The 16,758-nt window shown below is 39.8% G+C and overlaps 1 protein-coding gene across 4 annotated transcripts in view; it reads left to right on the top strand.

Moving 5' to 3' along the window:
* Positions 1 to 12,319: 12,319 nt before the first annotated feature.
* The window catches only part of RHBDD1 (rhomboid domain containing 1), a 114,256-nt gene continuing 109,817 nt past the window's right edge, over positions 12,320 to 16,758 (top strand). The window contains exon 1 of one of the 4 annotated variants that reach the window (XM_029224707.1): positions 12,320 to 12,416. The gene's annotated coding sequence lies outside the window, so the exon portion shown is untranslated. Of the gene's footprint in view, positions 12,417 to 12,438; positions 12,554 to 12,827; positions 16,096 to 16,758 lie in introns of those variants that run through there. The other 3 variants (XM_029224706.1, XM_029224708.1, XM_029224705.1) reach the window with 3 other exon arrangements.

The following is a 16,758-nucleotide window of genomic DNA, read 5'->3' as shown; positions in this document are numbered from 1 at the left end:
TCTCATCTTGCAGTTGAGAAAATTAAGTTTTGGAGGGTTTGAATGGCTTACTCAAGACCACATAGCTAGTGCTATAGCTGAAAATCACATTCTGTGCACTTTCCAAGTCTCCTATGCTTTCCTGCTCATTGTAAGTAAAAATCATTAGAAACTAAAACCTCTCTTAGCCTCCGCAAATAGCTTGAAAGTTCTGTGTAACAATAATTTCTACCATAGCCTGTTAGACCCATACTCCCATCCTGACCTCGCCTCCTTGATATCTTCTTCTTTTATAGCTTACATTATTTTATTCAATCAATTAATTTTAAGGTTCTGGGCTATTATTTAGTCAAATGAACTTAATTTCGCTGGGATGCTTGTTCTTTGGTGCACATGAAGAGAGAAATATTTAAGAGTGAGCCGTTCAGCTCAATGGGTCATTTGCATTTCATTTTTTTAAAACAAGTTTGTGCTCTACTTAATATTTGGATGTATGGTCTTGAATAGATGTCAACATTTTCTCACAGCTGAGCCCAATGGCACTTGGATGTCAGCAACTTAAAATGGGTAGAATAGTGTACTAGATTTACCCTGGAAATTGTGAAATAAAATTCATATTTTATGGCAAGACAAAAAAACTTAAACATAAACAATTTTCTCTGCCCTTTGGCCTCCTCTCTCCCCTCTACTGTGTATTATATATCTGCATTATGCGCCAACCAAACCTTCCCTATTGGGAGAAATACCTGCTCAGCCAAAAAGAGCAACATTCTACTAGCACCAAGACTCTTTAAAAGATAACATTCCTTCTCGACTTTGTAAGGGGTCACGATGGCCCATCACTTTGTACTTACAGATCTGGATTGTGCAAACTGTCTATGTCACTTAATGTACAGCTCTCTGTCTCAAAAACCTATGTAACTACGCTTTGATCTCTAACAGGCAGAATAGTTCTTGGAGCTTTCTGAGAGGCTATTCCTGGGTCATAATCCGCAATTTGGCATGAATACAATTTTCCATTTCTTTCTTAGATTGACTGATTAATTTTTGGTGGACAAAATTTAAGGTTAATAACCTTTTTCTTAAAAAACATTTTTTTGTTCTTTTAGGAAATGCATACTGAAGCTCAACACCCACCAAGAGGCAACCCCAGTTTTTGGGTACTAACACCATCCTCTTACCCCACCACTGACCAATCAGAGGAAGGTCACACACCCTACAGACTGTCCCCCACTTCCCCTGAAATTTTGCCTATAAAAACGTTTCCCTGAAAATCATCAGGGAGTTGGAGTCTTTGGAGCATGAGCCACCTATTCTCTTTGCATGGCCCTTGCAATAAACTCTTCTCTGCTCCAAACTCTGATGTTTTGGCTTGTTTGGCCTCACTGTGCATCAGGCACACAAACTTGGGTTTGACAACAATATGATTCAGAAAAATGGTGTGTGTATATATATAATATATATCAATTAATATATTAATATTAATATAACATACATATATAGAGAAAGGGAGAGAGAAACAAATGTTAACATTTAGGATATTTTGTGAATATGCAGAAATTCTCTGTACTATTTTTGCAACTTTTCTATAAAGTCTGCAATTATTTCAAAATTAATTAAAAACATAATTGGCAGCATGAAAACTTACATGATATGCCATTCACTTAAGACTGGCATTCTGATAACTTAAGAAAAATAAACAGTGAACTGTAAAAACCCTCTTTCACTTACATATACCTAACATTCTCAGATAAGTGGCAGCCTTTACTTATATAGTTAGCTGTTGAATAACAAATCCCCTGGGAAAGGGATGCTGGCGTTAGAAGTCAGATGTGTTAAATTAAAACAGAAAAAGAAACATCTAAATTATGTCAAGTGGAGCTATCTGTGATTATAGTTGATGTTAAAAATTCCCACCTCTTCTGCTCTGCCCATAGCTTCTATTTTTCCTAGTCCTATTGTAGTAAACTGGGCAAAACCTTAGCAACAATTCTGCAAATTTTTCTGCTGTGTCTTTTGTCCCAGTTTCTCTCCCTCCACTCAAGATCCCTCTGCCTCTGGTTCCCTCTAGTCAGGACTGCCACATGCTGGGAGACAGGTGGATTCATTGACCTTTAATAAATTCATTCCCTCCTAAGTGTTCCTTCAACAGCCCTACATTTTAAACAAGTTATGTCTAACTGTGGATGGAAGGGCATTTTTGAAGAGATTTTAACTATTAGCAAACAGCTGTGTGTATGTGTGTGTGGATATGCTCCCATGAGCCCAAAGAAAGTCTTAAAATCACCGTGGACCACTTGCAGACAGGAGAGATAGCCAGAATGCCTGCATCATCTACTACTACTGTCATCACAGCCTCATTTCCCATATTTTGATGCAAGTTCCTTTCTGAATATTTTTTCCTAGCAAGAACATCCACAGATCTTCCTTTGCTAAGAATTCATGATCTGAATTGTTTTTTCATAAAATACATATACAGTCTTCATGATGTATTCCGCCAGATTTGAGGCGATGTGGTTTAGGAAGGCTCCTGTGAGGTCTCAAACGGCACATAGAAAATGTGACGTGGCAGTTTGGAGTGAAATTATTCATTGTAGTCATAGAAGCATCAGAATTTTAGCTGATATGAAAACAGAAATGGCAGTCACAGATGTAAAAGAAAAATGCTGTTAAAGGATGATTATTAAAATAAGCTGCTTATTTAGGATTTATTATTTGAAAGAAAAAGGAACTCTCACATAATATTCTACTATTACCCTGTAAACATAAGAACAATGGGGTATCTGTAAACCCAATTTAATTTTTAGATAATAATCATGATGAGTCAAAATAAGATTAAGGAAGATATATCCAAAACACTCAACAGGGAAAAATACTTCCTAAAATAGAAAATTGAAAGACACACAATCATTCAAAATAATTCTGAAATGGATAGTAAGTTCTCATTTTCACTTTTTACAGTTTAGATAATGAAACAATGAAAACTTTATGTAAACATGTACGTGAATAAAAACAAAATTACCTTTTATGTGGACACTGATGCACCCAATGCCAAGCAGTGCTATAGACACTTAATATTCAGAATAGAAATGTGGGGACTTCCCTGGTGGTCCAGCTGTTGAGACTCTGTGCTTCTGATGCAGGGGGGCCAGAGTTTGATCCCTGGTCGGGGAACTAGGATCCCACATGCTGGGAGGCCAAAAACAAAACAAAACAAAACCAAGAAGTAGAAATAGTGTATTAGAAAGTTTGAACCATTAATCCCTCTGTCCACTAGCTTTGTGAGCTTTGCTAAATTACTTAGACTCTCTAACCCCATTTCCTCATTTACAAAATGGAGGTGAAGTGCCTGGCACATAGTAGACACTCAACAAATGGTGGCTAATAGTAGTTATAGAAACAGTTGATTTGTATTGAGTGTTTACTGTGTGCCAGGCACTTTGATAAGAGGTCTCAATGCGTTATCTTACTTATCAAGTAGAGGTCACAGTAGTGGTAATAGTGAGATCTTACAGGATGTTAGAGGACTGAGAAAACAATTTTAAAATTTACTAAAATGGGCTTCCCTGGTGGCGCAGTGGTTGAGAGTCTGCCTGCCGATGCAGGGGACACGGGTTCGTGCCCCGGTCCAGGAAGATCCCACATGCTGCGGAGCGGCTGGGTCCGTGAGCCATGGCCGCTGAGCCTGCGTGTCCGGAGCCTGTGCTCTGCAATGGGAGAGGCCACAACAGTGAGAGGCCCGCATACCGCAAAAAAAAAAAAAACAAATAAACAAAACCCCAGAAAACTAAAATGATACTTAGTTGTAAGAAAATAAAATCTGTATCTGAAGGTCTTAGCAGTAGAGAGTCAAGGGTTGTGTTAAAGTTCAGGGAATCCTGAGATGGTCAAGCTAACACCCTTCCCTTCTATAAGAGCTTTGAGGGGTACTCAGCCTCCAGCTCTCCCACTGAAGCACCGTCATTTCTGATGCTGAGATGACTATGGCCTCACCTTCTCCAGATCCTCCCAAGAATCCAAGTCCCAAGAGAGAGCCTTTGACTGACAGCTTCCTACTTATATTTCTGCTCCATTAGATTGACTGAGAGTTGATTAGTGACAATTGATATGCAATTATAGTAATGGCCATAATAATGTCAGGCTAATTAACCATCTACTGCAAGTGCATTGCTCCTATTTGTAGTTTTAGTAATACCTTATTACTTCCAGGACTTCTATTGGCCGTAGAAGGAACTCAATCATGATAGATTCTTAATTCTATATTCTTCATTTAAACCAATGAAAAGCCACTCAAGTTCTAAACCACCCATTTCCATATAAAGACTCAAAGAGAAGATCATTGTAAGAATTTCTAAAACATGTTCACTGATTGCATTTTTATTATTAATTTTTTTCAAGTATTTAGTATTCTCTGTATTTTACATCCATAATCTACAGCTAAGCTTACCCACTATTCTTCTAAAACTTTTTCCCATTCCTTTTAGTCCAGTATCTATATTATAATGCTCATACATCAAGAATATTGGACATAATGGCATACCCTTTTCACTCCTTATTCTTTTTTTTTTTTTTTTGCGGTACGTGGGCCTCTCACTGTTGTGACCTCTCCCGTCGTGGAGCACAGGCTCCAGACGCGCAGGCTCAGCGGCCATGGCTCACGAGCCCAGCCGCTCCATGGCATGTGGGATCTTCCTGGACCAGGGCACAAACCCGTGTCCCCTGCATCGGCAGGCGGACTCTCAACCACTGCACCACCAGGGAAGCCCATTCACTCCTTATTCTTGATCAAAATAATAACTCTGTTCATATGCTCCACAAAACATAAATCACCCTAATGATTGATTCCTCATAATACTGTTCTCACTTCACTATCTTTTTGGTTTTTGGTTTTTTTGGTCTGGAATTCTCTTCCATTCACCTCAGTAGGTCCAATTCCACTTATACCTCAAGGAAACTATTCAAATTTCAACTCCACAAAGCATTCACTCATGTCTCCAGTTCCGGTCAATATTATCTTCCTTTAAAGTCTCAAGTTAATTTAACTAAAACTCATTAGAGCAGTTAGCTCTTTCTATCTGGTTTCACTGAAATTTATGTAGATCCCTCCACTCCAATACAAGACTAGAAGTTCCTAGAGTATGGCATCCATAAACAACTTTGAGGTAGAATCTACATACCATAAAGTTCACCCAATATCTGTGTATAGTGTGTCTTTGTGATCTTTATAAATTTATAGAGCTGGGTAACCATCTTCACAAACCAGTTTTAAACATTTCTATCAGCCCCAAAAGTTTTCTCATGTCCATTTACAGTTAACTCGGCTTTCACCCCCAGTTCCAAGCAAACACTGATCTGTTTTCTGCCTCTATAGATGTGCGTTTCCTGGACGCTTCATATGATTGGAATTATGCAACATGCAGTCTTTTGGGTCTGGTTTCTCTCAATTAGCATACTGGTTTTCTTTGGGTTTTTTTTTTTTTTTTTTTTTGCGGTACACAGGCCTCTCACTGCTGTGGCCTCTCCCGTTGCGGAGCACAGGCTCCGGAGGCGCAGGCTCAGCGGCCATGGCTCACAGGCCCAGCCGCTCCGCGGCATGTGGGATCCTCCCGGACCAGGGCACGAACCCGTGACCCCCACACTGGCAGGTGGACTCTCAACCACTGTGCCACCAGGGAAGCCCTAGCATACTGTTTTTGAGGTTCATCCATGTCGTAGGATTAATCAGTAGTTTGTGTCTTTCTTATTGATTTATCTATTCAACACTTGATAAGCATTTGGATTGTTTGCAGTTTGGGGCTATTATAAATAATACTGCTTTGAAATTGGCACACAAGTCTTTTATGGACATGTGTTTTATTTCTCTTGGGTAGATTCCTAAGAGTGGAATTGCTGGGTTGTATCATATGTTTAACTTTTTAAAAAAGCCACCTATTTTCCAAAGTGGCCACACCATTTTACATCTCCACCAGTAATTCCAGTTTCTCCACATTCTTGCCATTACTGTTTTTTATTATAGTCACTGGGTGGGGGGAAGGGTGTTGTGTATCTCATTTTGGTTTTAACTGGCACCTTCCTAGTGACTAATGATGTTGGTGATATTTTAAATATGTTTATTAGTTATTCATGTATCTTCTTTGGTGAAGTTTCTACTCAACTCTTTTGCCCACTTTTTAATTGAATAGTTTATCTTTTTCTTGAGTTGTAAGAGTACTTTAAATATCCAAGATACAAATCCTATATCAAACATAAAATTTGCAAATATTTTCTTCCAATCTGTGGCTTGATTTTCATTTCCTTAGTGATATTTCTAAAAAATCAAATGTTTTTTTAATTTTGAGAAGGCCCAATTTATCATTTTTCTTTTGTGCCAGAGCTAAGAAACCTTTGCCTAATCTAAGATGACAAAGATTTTCTCTTGTGTCTTCTCGAAGTTTTATAGCTTTAGCTGTTATATTTAGGCCTATGTTCCATTTGGAGTTAATTTTTGTCTATTGTGTGAAGTATGAGTCCAAATTAATAGTCTTTTTTCATATAGATGTCCAATTTTCCCAGCATTATTTGTTGAAAAGACTATCTTTTGCCTTGGCAATTTTGTTGAAAATCAACTGACCATATATAGGTTTATTTAAATTCCACTCCATTGATCTCTATGCCTACTCTCACACCAATAATAACCTGTCTTGATTTTTGTAACTTTATAGTACATTTTGAAATTGAGTAGTGTCATTCCTCCAATTTTATTCGTTTATAGACCTTTTATTCTAAGTTACAAAAATCAGCTTGTCAATTTCTATCAAAAAAAATCCTGCTAAGATTTTGAGACTGTGTTGAATCTATAGATCAATTTAGGAGAACTGCCATCTTAACAATATTGAGCCTTCCAGTCCATGAACATGGAGGGTCAATTTCTCTCAGCCATTTTAAGTAGTTTTCAGTGTATGAGTCTTGCACCTCTTTTATTACATTTATTTCCAAGCATTTTACTCTTTGTGATGCTATCTGGAATGAAATTATATTCTTAATGCTATGTTTGGAGTTTTAATTTGTAGTATATATACATTTTTAAAATTCTGATCTTGTACTCACAAGACTGTGCTACCTCATTTATTAATTCTAGTAGTGTTTGTGTGTGTGTGTTTTCTTCAAGATTTTTACACACAGCATCAGGTCATCTGTGAATAAAAACCATCTTACTTCTTCATGGTAAATTTGATGCCTTTTATTTCTTTTGTTCCTTTACTGCACTGGCTAAAACTTTGAGTAACATTTTTATTGTTTTTTTGTCTGAGTCGGGTCTTCATTGCTGTGCGTGGGCTTTCTCTAGTTGCGGCGAGCAAGGGCTACTCCTCATTCCAGTGCACAGGTTTCTCATTGCCGTGGATTCTCTTGTTGCAGAGCACGGGCTCTAGGCGTGCGGGCTTCAGCAGTTGTGGCTCACAGGCTTAGTTGCTCCACGGCATGTCGGATCTTCCCACACCAGGTCTTGAACCCGTGTCCCCTGCATTGGCAGGCAGATACTTAACCATGGCGCCACCAAGGAGGTCCCATTTCTATAGTTTTTAATATATTCACAGAGTTATGCAACCATCACCACAATAAATTTTAGAATATAAGTGGTGAGAACAGACATCCTTCTCTTGATCTTGATCTTAAGTGGCAAGCATTCACTGTTTTACCACTAAGTATGATGTCAGCTGTAGGTTTTTTACAGATGCCCTTTATTAGGAAGGAAGTTCTTTTTTAATCCTTTTTTGAGAGTTTTTAATCATAAATGTGTTTTATCAAATGCTTTTCTGTATCTACTGAGCTGATATATGGTTTTTGTCCTTTAATCCAGAGGTCCCCAACTCCCGTGCTGGTACCAGTCCGCGGCCTGTCAGGAACCGGGCCGCACAGCAGGAGGTGAGCAGCGGGTGAGTGAAGCTTCATCTGCCTTTCCCCATCGCTTGCGTTACCGCCTGAACCATCCTGACCCCCTGCCCCCCGATGCCATCTGTGGAAAAATTTGTCTTCCACAAAACCGGTCCCTGGTGCCAAAAATGCTGGGGACTGCTGCTCTAGTCTACTAATATGGTGTTTTACTTTTTTTTCCCCGTGTTAAACCAACCTTGCATTCATGTTATATAGTCCCTCTTATGCACTGCTAGATTTGGTTTGCTCACCCTTTTTTGGAAATTTTTTTTTACGTTCATGAAAGATACTAATCTTTAGCTTTCTTTTCTTGTAATGTCATCTGATTTAATATCTTCAGAGAATGAGCTGAGAAGTGTTCTCTATTTTATAAAGAGTTTGAGAATGATTTTATCATTTCTTCTTTAAATATTTGATTGAATTCACCAGTGAATCCACCTGGGCCTGGGCTTTTCTTTGTGGGAATATTTGAAAGTATTAACTTAATTTCTTTACTTGTTATAGGACTATTATGGGTTGAATAGTATTACCCAAAAAGATATGTTGAAGTCCTAACCCCCAGGACCTCAGACTGTGTTCTTTAGAAATAGCGTCATTGCAGATGTAGTCAAGATGAGGTCATACTGGATTAGGCTGGGCTCTTAATCCTCTATGCCTGGCATCCTAATAAGAAGAAGAGGCAGACACATGGGGGGAGAAGACCATATGATGACAAAGGCAGAGACTGGAGCTGATGCAGCTGCAAGCCAAAGGAGGATTAGCTGACAAACCACCAGAAGTTAGAAAAGGTTAAGGAAGGATCCTCTAGGTCCTGCCAACACCTTGATCTTGTACTTCTAGCCTCCAGAACTGTGAGATATAAATTTCTATTGTTTTAAGCCACTCAGTTTGTGGTACTTTGTTGTGGTTGCCCTAGGAAATGAATACAAACTCTTTTCAGATTTTCTGTTGTGTTCAGTTTTGGCAATTTCTTTCTAGGAATTTGTCCAACTCATCTACATTGCCTAATCTGTTGGCATAAAGTTATTCGTAGCCCCTTTTAATTTTGGTAGGGTGGGTAGTGATATCCTGCTTTCCTGATTTTAGTAATTTATGTCTTCCTTTTTGGTCAGCCTAATAAAGGCTCGTCAACTTTACTGACCTTTTCAAAGAACCAACTTTTATTTTCATTGACTTTATTTTTCCTATTATCTATTTTGTTAGTTTCCAGTATGACTGCTATTTCCTCCCTTTTGCTTGCTTAGGTTTAAGTTGCTCTTATCTTTCTAGTTTTTAAAACTGGAAGCCTAGAATATTACAACCCTTTTTCTTTTCTAATGTAAGTGTTTAAAGCAGCAAATACCCTTCAGATCACTCTTTCAGTTGCAACCCATAAATTTCAGTGTTTTCACTTTCATGCAGTTCAAAACATTTTCTGATTTCCTTTGTTACTTCTCCTTCAGACCATGAGTAATTTAATTTGCAAATATTTGGGTGATTCCCCAAATTTCTTTCTATTATCTATTCCTAATGTAATTCCATTGTAACCAGAGGACATAATTTGCATGGTGCCAGTACTCTTAAATTTACTGAGGCTTGTTTTATGGCCTAGCATATACACTATCCTGGAGAACGTACTTCCTAAAAAGAATATAAATTCTGCTGTCACTAAGGACAATGGTCTATACATATCTGTTAGGTCGATAGTGTTGTTCAAGGTTTCTATAGCCTTAGCAGTTTTCTGTCTAGTTGTTCTACCCATTATTGAGAATGTGAAATTAAAATATCAAATTATTGTCTATTTCTACATTCACATCTAACAATTTTTGCTTCATGTATTTAGGACTGTTTGGGTGCATGTACATTTCTAATTATTATAGCTTCTTGACGCATTGACCTTTTTATTACAAAATGTCTGTTTCTAGAAATATATGTCTTAAAGTCCGTTTTGTCTGACATCATTATTGCCACTGCAAATCTCTTATGTTTGCCATTCGCATGGTCTATCACTGTTAAGTACTATTAGTCTTTTCATCATCATAATACATAATGCAACTTTGTACTTACTTTTATAGTTGTCCTTTTATTAATTTGCAAGCTTTTTCGTAACAATAAAGCATAAATTCTTTGATGAGTTTCATACATCTTTCTGTACAGTGTTGGGTATAATAAATACTGGCTCCATTATAAGGAATTAGATACCAAACAAGCTCCTCTTTAAAATAATAATCCAGTTGTGTTATTTGCTCATGGTGTTGTTGACTCATGTTTTCCCACCTTCAGTCCAGATTTTGAAAGCTGTGAATGATACTCACCTGCCTTTCTCCCAGTTCCAATCCTAGATTTATGAAATGTACAAAGATTTTTTACCACAACTCCTCTGTACTCAAGAATCACATTTTAGGAACACTCATTTAAATCAGATGGCTTAATCTCAGGTATTTTTGCTCTCCTGCAAAACTTTGATAAAAATAGAAAATTGTCCAGACAATTACACAGGTCTCAAATATCATACATCATGTGCATAATCCTGTTTTTTCTCACAATAAAGATACAAGAGTACTTTTGAGCTTTTAGGAATCATTATCTTACAAGGTAATTTAATAATTGCATAACTTTTGTGTTAAAGGACTTCTTCAGGCATTGATCTTATTGGTATTTTGAAGCCTTGCCTCAGTAAAAGGATCTTGCTGATTGCCACATATGTTAATGTTTAAGATATACAATTATTATCCAAGTGATCTGTTTGTCAATTTAAATGGGGATTGAGTATGATACGTGTTGATTTCAACAGGCTTAAAAAAATTCTTGTCTGATCAATGAATCATATAGGACAAAAAAGGTCATTTTTTAAAACCTAGACTTTTTCTTTCCTCTTAAATGGCCATGAAATTTTTCACTGATGTCTGAAATTGAATAAAATTGCCTAAGTATACTCTTAATCCCCATCTATAAAGACATTTTTATGAGATTACTGTATTGAGGCTTCTTGATTTGTGGCGCCCTTAAAATCACGTCTGTATTTGATATATTCATATAAGGACAAGAAAAATGATGCAATTATAGACAGGTGTAAATGGTGTTAGAGAATGGAAGATAAGGATTAGCACTAATTAAACTGATGCATAATATCATGGATCAGGATAAAAGGGAATCCCTTCTTTTTGAGAAATTACTTTTATTTTTTCTAGGGAAATACACAAAATACTTCTATTGGCAATTCACCTCCACCCTTCAGTTGAATTTCTATTTCCAGAAATGCAGTTTCTCATTGTCAGCCAAACTTTCTGATCAGCGTATTGTTTTCAGAAGAAACGGATAACTTGTAAGGCTCAAGGAACATAGTTGCAAATTGCTAAGATTCTTCTTTATCACTTGAACGTCTGTTATATACCCTGCACGTGAACCAAATCTTCATTTAAATTCCAAACTCCATAATAAACATTTCCATGAAGAATTCTTGCAATACACAATAACAAAAGATAGTCAAAACTCTTCTGATTTAGGCAGTTTTTGTTTAAGTAGACTATCTAAACACAGCTGCCACAACTTCCAATAAATGCAGAGCAGCATAAAACCACCTGCACTTGGTTTCGTCCTTGGAAAAGACGCATCTTCCCCCTAGTTGTTAGAAAATACCGTACCAAATAAAATAGTTTTCTCATATTGCATGAAATACAGCATTTAACTTAACCTGACTCCTACAACCCAACATAAAACCTGTTTCAGAGCAGAAACAGACCCATAATTAAAATTGCATCAAATGATACGTTCACAGAAATACTTAACACCTAAAGCCTTAAACGGACATAGAAATGCAGCCTCAGACTGAGACCTTGGGTTGTGAAATGTACACCCACGACCTTGTTTTGCTGGCCTGCTTTGTAACCGCGGGTTCCGCCCTGAGATGGGTGATGGGCCGCTCTCCAGCCGTCTGATAACTCATGAAAATTTCTGTCTCTTCCGCCATCCACTTCACAGGTAGTATGTGACTCCTCCACGCAACAGGTCCTGAGCCTGCGGCAGGGCTGGGGCCCGGTAGGGCAGTTTCTCAGTCGCCACGCGGCCCAGTCGCCGCATCTCTATCCCGAGTCCGGTCCCTCGAATGCAGGCCAGGCCGTTCGCTTGCTTTAACCGTGGTGGGCAGCCAATAGTTACTTATGGCAGAAGGAATATTATTATCTACGTGTCACTCGGAGCTTGGAGGACGAGTAGAAAGTACAAGCCCTCCACGCCGCGCTCGGCCGCGGTCCTTTCCCCGTCGAGCCTCCTCCAAGCCACCGCCACCGCACGCGGTCCTGGGTGCCAGCCCGCGGGGAAAAAAAGAGCGCGGTCGCGCACAACTGAGCATGCGCCGCTGCCCGCCCGCGGCGCTTTACGGCCCTCCCCACTCTCCACGGGGGCCGTGGGAGCTGCGTCGCGAAATCAACCACGCTCTCTCCCCGCCCCTCAGGCCGCTGGGACCTGGAGTGTCCGGGAGCGGGCGCCCGTGCGTGATGACGCACGTGGTCGCGAAGACGTGGGGACGCAGGCGGGCCGTATAGAGCGTGAGTTTTCGCGTCTGTTCGGCGCCGCTGCCGTCGTCCGTTGTGCGCCGCGTCTCTCGCCCGTTCCCAGGGCCGCGGGCGCTGGCTGCGGCGGCGGCGGCGGCGCTGTGGGAGGCCGTGGGCTTCCCTGGGGCCAGGTGGGGGCGGGGTTGGAGGCGCAGCCTCCGCTCCGTGGGAGCTCTCAACAGGTCCGAGAACGGGGAGGGAGTTTCCCGGAGCGAGTCTAACGGGGGTCTCTTCATCTTCACTCCCGTCTTTGCTTGAGGCCGATCGCACAGGGAACGACGTGCCCAGGCCCTGGGTGGATGGCGTTGGCTCTGGCAGGCGCGGGGCGGGGGGGGGGGGGGGGGGGGGGGGGGGGGTGGTGGTGTGTGGTTTAAAGGGACGTTGCATCAGCGACAGCTTGTAGTTTCAGTTTCTCTTGGAAGAGTAACTCTTTCTCAGAACAAGTGTGTGGCAAACAATCCTAATCCTAATCTAAGTAGTGGTATTTCTCCTAATACGGGACAGGAAATACAAGTGTATTTAATCCTTTTCTGTCCAGGCCTTAAAAACCTTTACAAAAACGGATCACATGCTTATATGATTTTCCAAACCGAGCATAAACTCAGTGTTACTGTCAAAATAAATTATTGCATAGTCATGATTGAGTCATCGAGATGGGTTAGTCTCTTTGCAGTGACAGCTGGACTTTGCTCTTTTTTTTCCCCCTTTGGAATTGCTCCTTAAAAATCTGTCTTATGTCTCACATTTATATGCCACTTTTTGCTGTCCTAATAACCTTTAAATCTAAAAACTTCTAATTTGCTGCTGGTGTGGCAGGGCTTAGGAAAGCAAATAATCTTAGAAGAAGGCAGTGCATTGGGTTCCCAAATTGTTCCAGGGCTACCAGCATCAACGTCAGCGGGGAACTTGTTGGAAATGCAAATTTAGGAGTCTTACCCCAGATTTAGTGAATCAGAAATCTATTTTAACAAGACTCCGAATTGATCCCAAGGCACCTGTGTGCTAAAGCTTGAGAATTACTGGCCATAGTGATAAAGAACAGCCATTGTGAAGTCACAGAATGGAATTTGAATCCAGGTGAAACCTTTCTTAGGTGTAGGACCTGGGACAAATTAGTTAAAGGTTACTTCATGGGACTGAAAGTATTCAGTGTAAAAATGCAGGAAAAGAGTTTAACACAGGTGGAAAACAAAGATGAGATGTTATTAAGGAACTTGTTAGAACTGTCTAAAATAAGTACATAGATTGTGCTGAAAGGATTCTTCCTTGATTTAGATGTGAGTTGTAGTGCACAAATATTGTGCCTCTTCTGCTGCTTAGAGGGCAGTTTATTTTTATGGATTCTCATTATATTGTATACGATTGAGGCTGTCGAATGTAGGATATTCAGTTAATACCAATGCTGTAGTATTTTTAAGAACCGCATTAGTAATTGTGTTAAAGAGCAGTTTTTAATTCTTTGGCCTTTTGGTTTTTTCAGCTTCATTGTACCTTCTTTTGACCCAGAATTTGGTAAAGAAAGTAGAGTGGATAACTGATCGGAGATCAGCCTTAGCCTTAGAGTTGAGAAGTATTATAGAGCAGTGACTTGGAAACGAGAGACAAAACTGAAGATGTTTCTGTCCTTTTTTCCCCATGTGTCGTACAGCTCCACGATAGCAAAGAAGTTCTCATCATATCTACTTACCTGTGTTTTCTGGAAGCATCACAGGAATTAAGTTAGATGTGCCCTCCATCTGCTGTTTTTACAGAATGTCAGCTGCAGTGTTACAGCTTTTTCCTTCCCCTTTTCAGGGGGTTGGTGTTGGGGGGATAAAGAGAAATATTCGGGATTTGAAGCAGCTGACCTAAAGCCTAGACTCATTGTGATGTTGAGAAGAGTCTGTAGCACCATGGCCGAAACAGCAGGTCACTTTGATTAGAGTCCACTGCTCCCGAGGCCACACCGTGGCTCCTGGGTATTGTGGGTGAGTTTTCAGATAACTGTGAGTCAGTTTGGCTATTTATACCCTATAAATAATTTTGTTAATGCTAAATTAACACTGTCCCATCATGAAGTATTCACTTTTCAAAGGCCGCGTTTTTCTTGTTCACTGTGTCAGAGAGGCTGATCTTTAGCGGTGGTTTTGGGTCAGGCACACACCCTGCTTTGAACCCCACTTCTGCTACATACTGATTGTGTCCAGTAGACAAGTTACATCCTCCCAGCCTGAATCTCCTTTCCTATAGAGTAGGACTCTTGGTGTGTGACCACCTCAGGACAGTGAATAAAATGAAATCAAGTGGAAAGCATGTCTGTTAACGCCGAGAGGCTCAGTAACTGGTGCATGTTGGACAGGGGAGAAAAGGTAGTTATTACCTCAAACCTAGCTTGATCTCATTCATTTCCTCGTAATATTTTTATAAATGAGGTAATTTTATTAATTACACTGCGCTGCTTTTCTTTTTAAGCAAAATGCTGAAGAGCTTTCACAGTATTGTGAATGAGAGAAAGCAAACACTTTGGAGAAAGTTAAAACTCTAAACCTGGTAGAAAGGCACCATTTTCAGTTCTATCAGCATAACAGAGGAACTTTCATAAATTGTTTTGAGTGTTTACTGGAAGGTCAAGGTCAGCGGGTGATTACTGTTTAAGTATCTACAGTTAGTTAAGGGGGACAGTCAGCCACAGAAGGGGGCACTTTGTTACAGGAGATGAGACTTCACTGAAGACATGCACCAAAGAATAAGAAAATGCTATTATAGCTCTGAAATCATTATTTTTCAATATGGATGCTTAATGATTGGAAAGTGAAGAGTTTTATGTTCCATTTTAAAAAATCAAAAAATCTCATATTTCTGTATATAGTGCATATGAATATGTGAGCATGGAAACGACTTGAAAGGTGTCATACTAGGTCATAATTTCGTTTACTTGGCAATGTATTATAATATGGAGGTAGGGACAAATAATCTACACATTTAAGTAAAACTAGGTAAATGCATGTGTATGTAAAAATTCTTTTTAAAAACCATTACAAAGATAGAAATGCCTTAGAAAGATAGATGGCCTTTTATGCTGTAGCTCTAGTCATCTAAGCAGGGGGCCTCAGATTTTTTAGCAGGGGACCCTCTTTAGCAGCATCTTACCTGTAAAGCTCAGGAGCTGAGAGGTTTTAAGAGAAGAGGGGTTGAAGGGCATAGGACCTGCCTGCTGGGAGCCTCCTGCAGTGACACTTCAAGGAGTCCGTGTGACAGGGTGTGAAACCATCTGTGGGGTAGAAATCCTCAGGAGATGAGCTGTACCTAAAACGTCAGGTGTTGAGAATTCCTGAGTGGGATCCACAAACTTGTTCTGAAGACAACTCCCAGGGTTATCAGCAATGTCAGACATATGTATAGTTTCTCATGTAGAGAAGTGAGAGATTATTTTAAAAAAAAAAAATCCAGCCTTCAATCCGACCCATATTATATAAAAATAGGGAGGAATCTATGCACATTTTTTGAGAAATCATCTAAGTTTTTGCGGTACACGGGCCTCTCACTGTTGTGGACTCTCCCATTACGGCTCCGGACGCGCAGGCTCAGCGGCCATGGCTCACGGGCCCAGCCGCTCCGCGGCATGTGGAATCTTCCCGGACCGGGGCCGTGTCACCTGTATTGGCAGGCGGATTCTCAACCACTGCGCCACCAGGGAAGCCCAGTTTTGTTTGTTTTTAAATCCCTCTAAGCTGTGACAGCTGTTACCACGGTTAAAACTTTAATATTTTAACTGGCTGTTGTTTAGCATTACAAATGACTCAAGGAAAAAGAAACAAGGAGTCAATGGAAATAATATTACTTGTGTTTACTGTCCTTTAGTATTTTGTTGTATGAAAGCAGCTGGTTTGCATTTATATGGTAAAGGGTTTTTCTTAAAGAGTTAATTTTTAGTTAATAGTGAGCTTTCATAAGAAAAACAATTTCAAATGCTAAGTATTTGCTAGATTGTTTTTAATAGCGATAGTAGTAATATCACATTGTCCTTTTTCACACATTGAGGAGGGTTTCCTGGTGACAGCTGGAGCATGGGGGAGGGGGAGTCACTTTCAATCAACCAGCTGCTCTCTGCAACATCATGATGGCGAATTTCAAAGCCCGTGGATAATTCTGGCTGTATTCAGAAGAGATAATGTATCAAATTTCTGGGAAGCAATAGATAGTGTGCAAGAGCCCTTTGGAATCTAGCTGGTAGCCAACTAACAATGTGTACATTCAGGTTTGCATGTTGGTATTATTTACCATCTCGTTTCTTGGACATTGTTACATGAGCATCATAATTATAAAGCAATAAAGTCTAGTTCCATGGGGACAAAAG

Source organism: Monodon monoceros, unplaced genomic scaffold, assembly GCF_005190385.1.
Source record: "Monodon monoceros isolate NGI ecotype Baffin Bay Population unplaced genomic scaffold, NGI_Narwhal_1 Super_Scaffold_16, whole genome shotgun sequence".
Classification (NCBI taxonomy): Eukaryota; Metazoa; Chordata; class Mammalia; order Artiodactyla; family Monodontidae; genus Monodon; species Monodon monoceros.
Note: the sequence above shows the minus strand (reverse complement) of the source record. Positions and strands in the feature narration are given on the sequence as shown.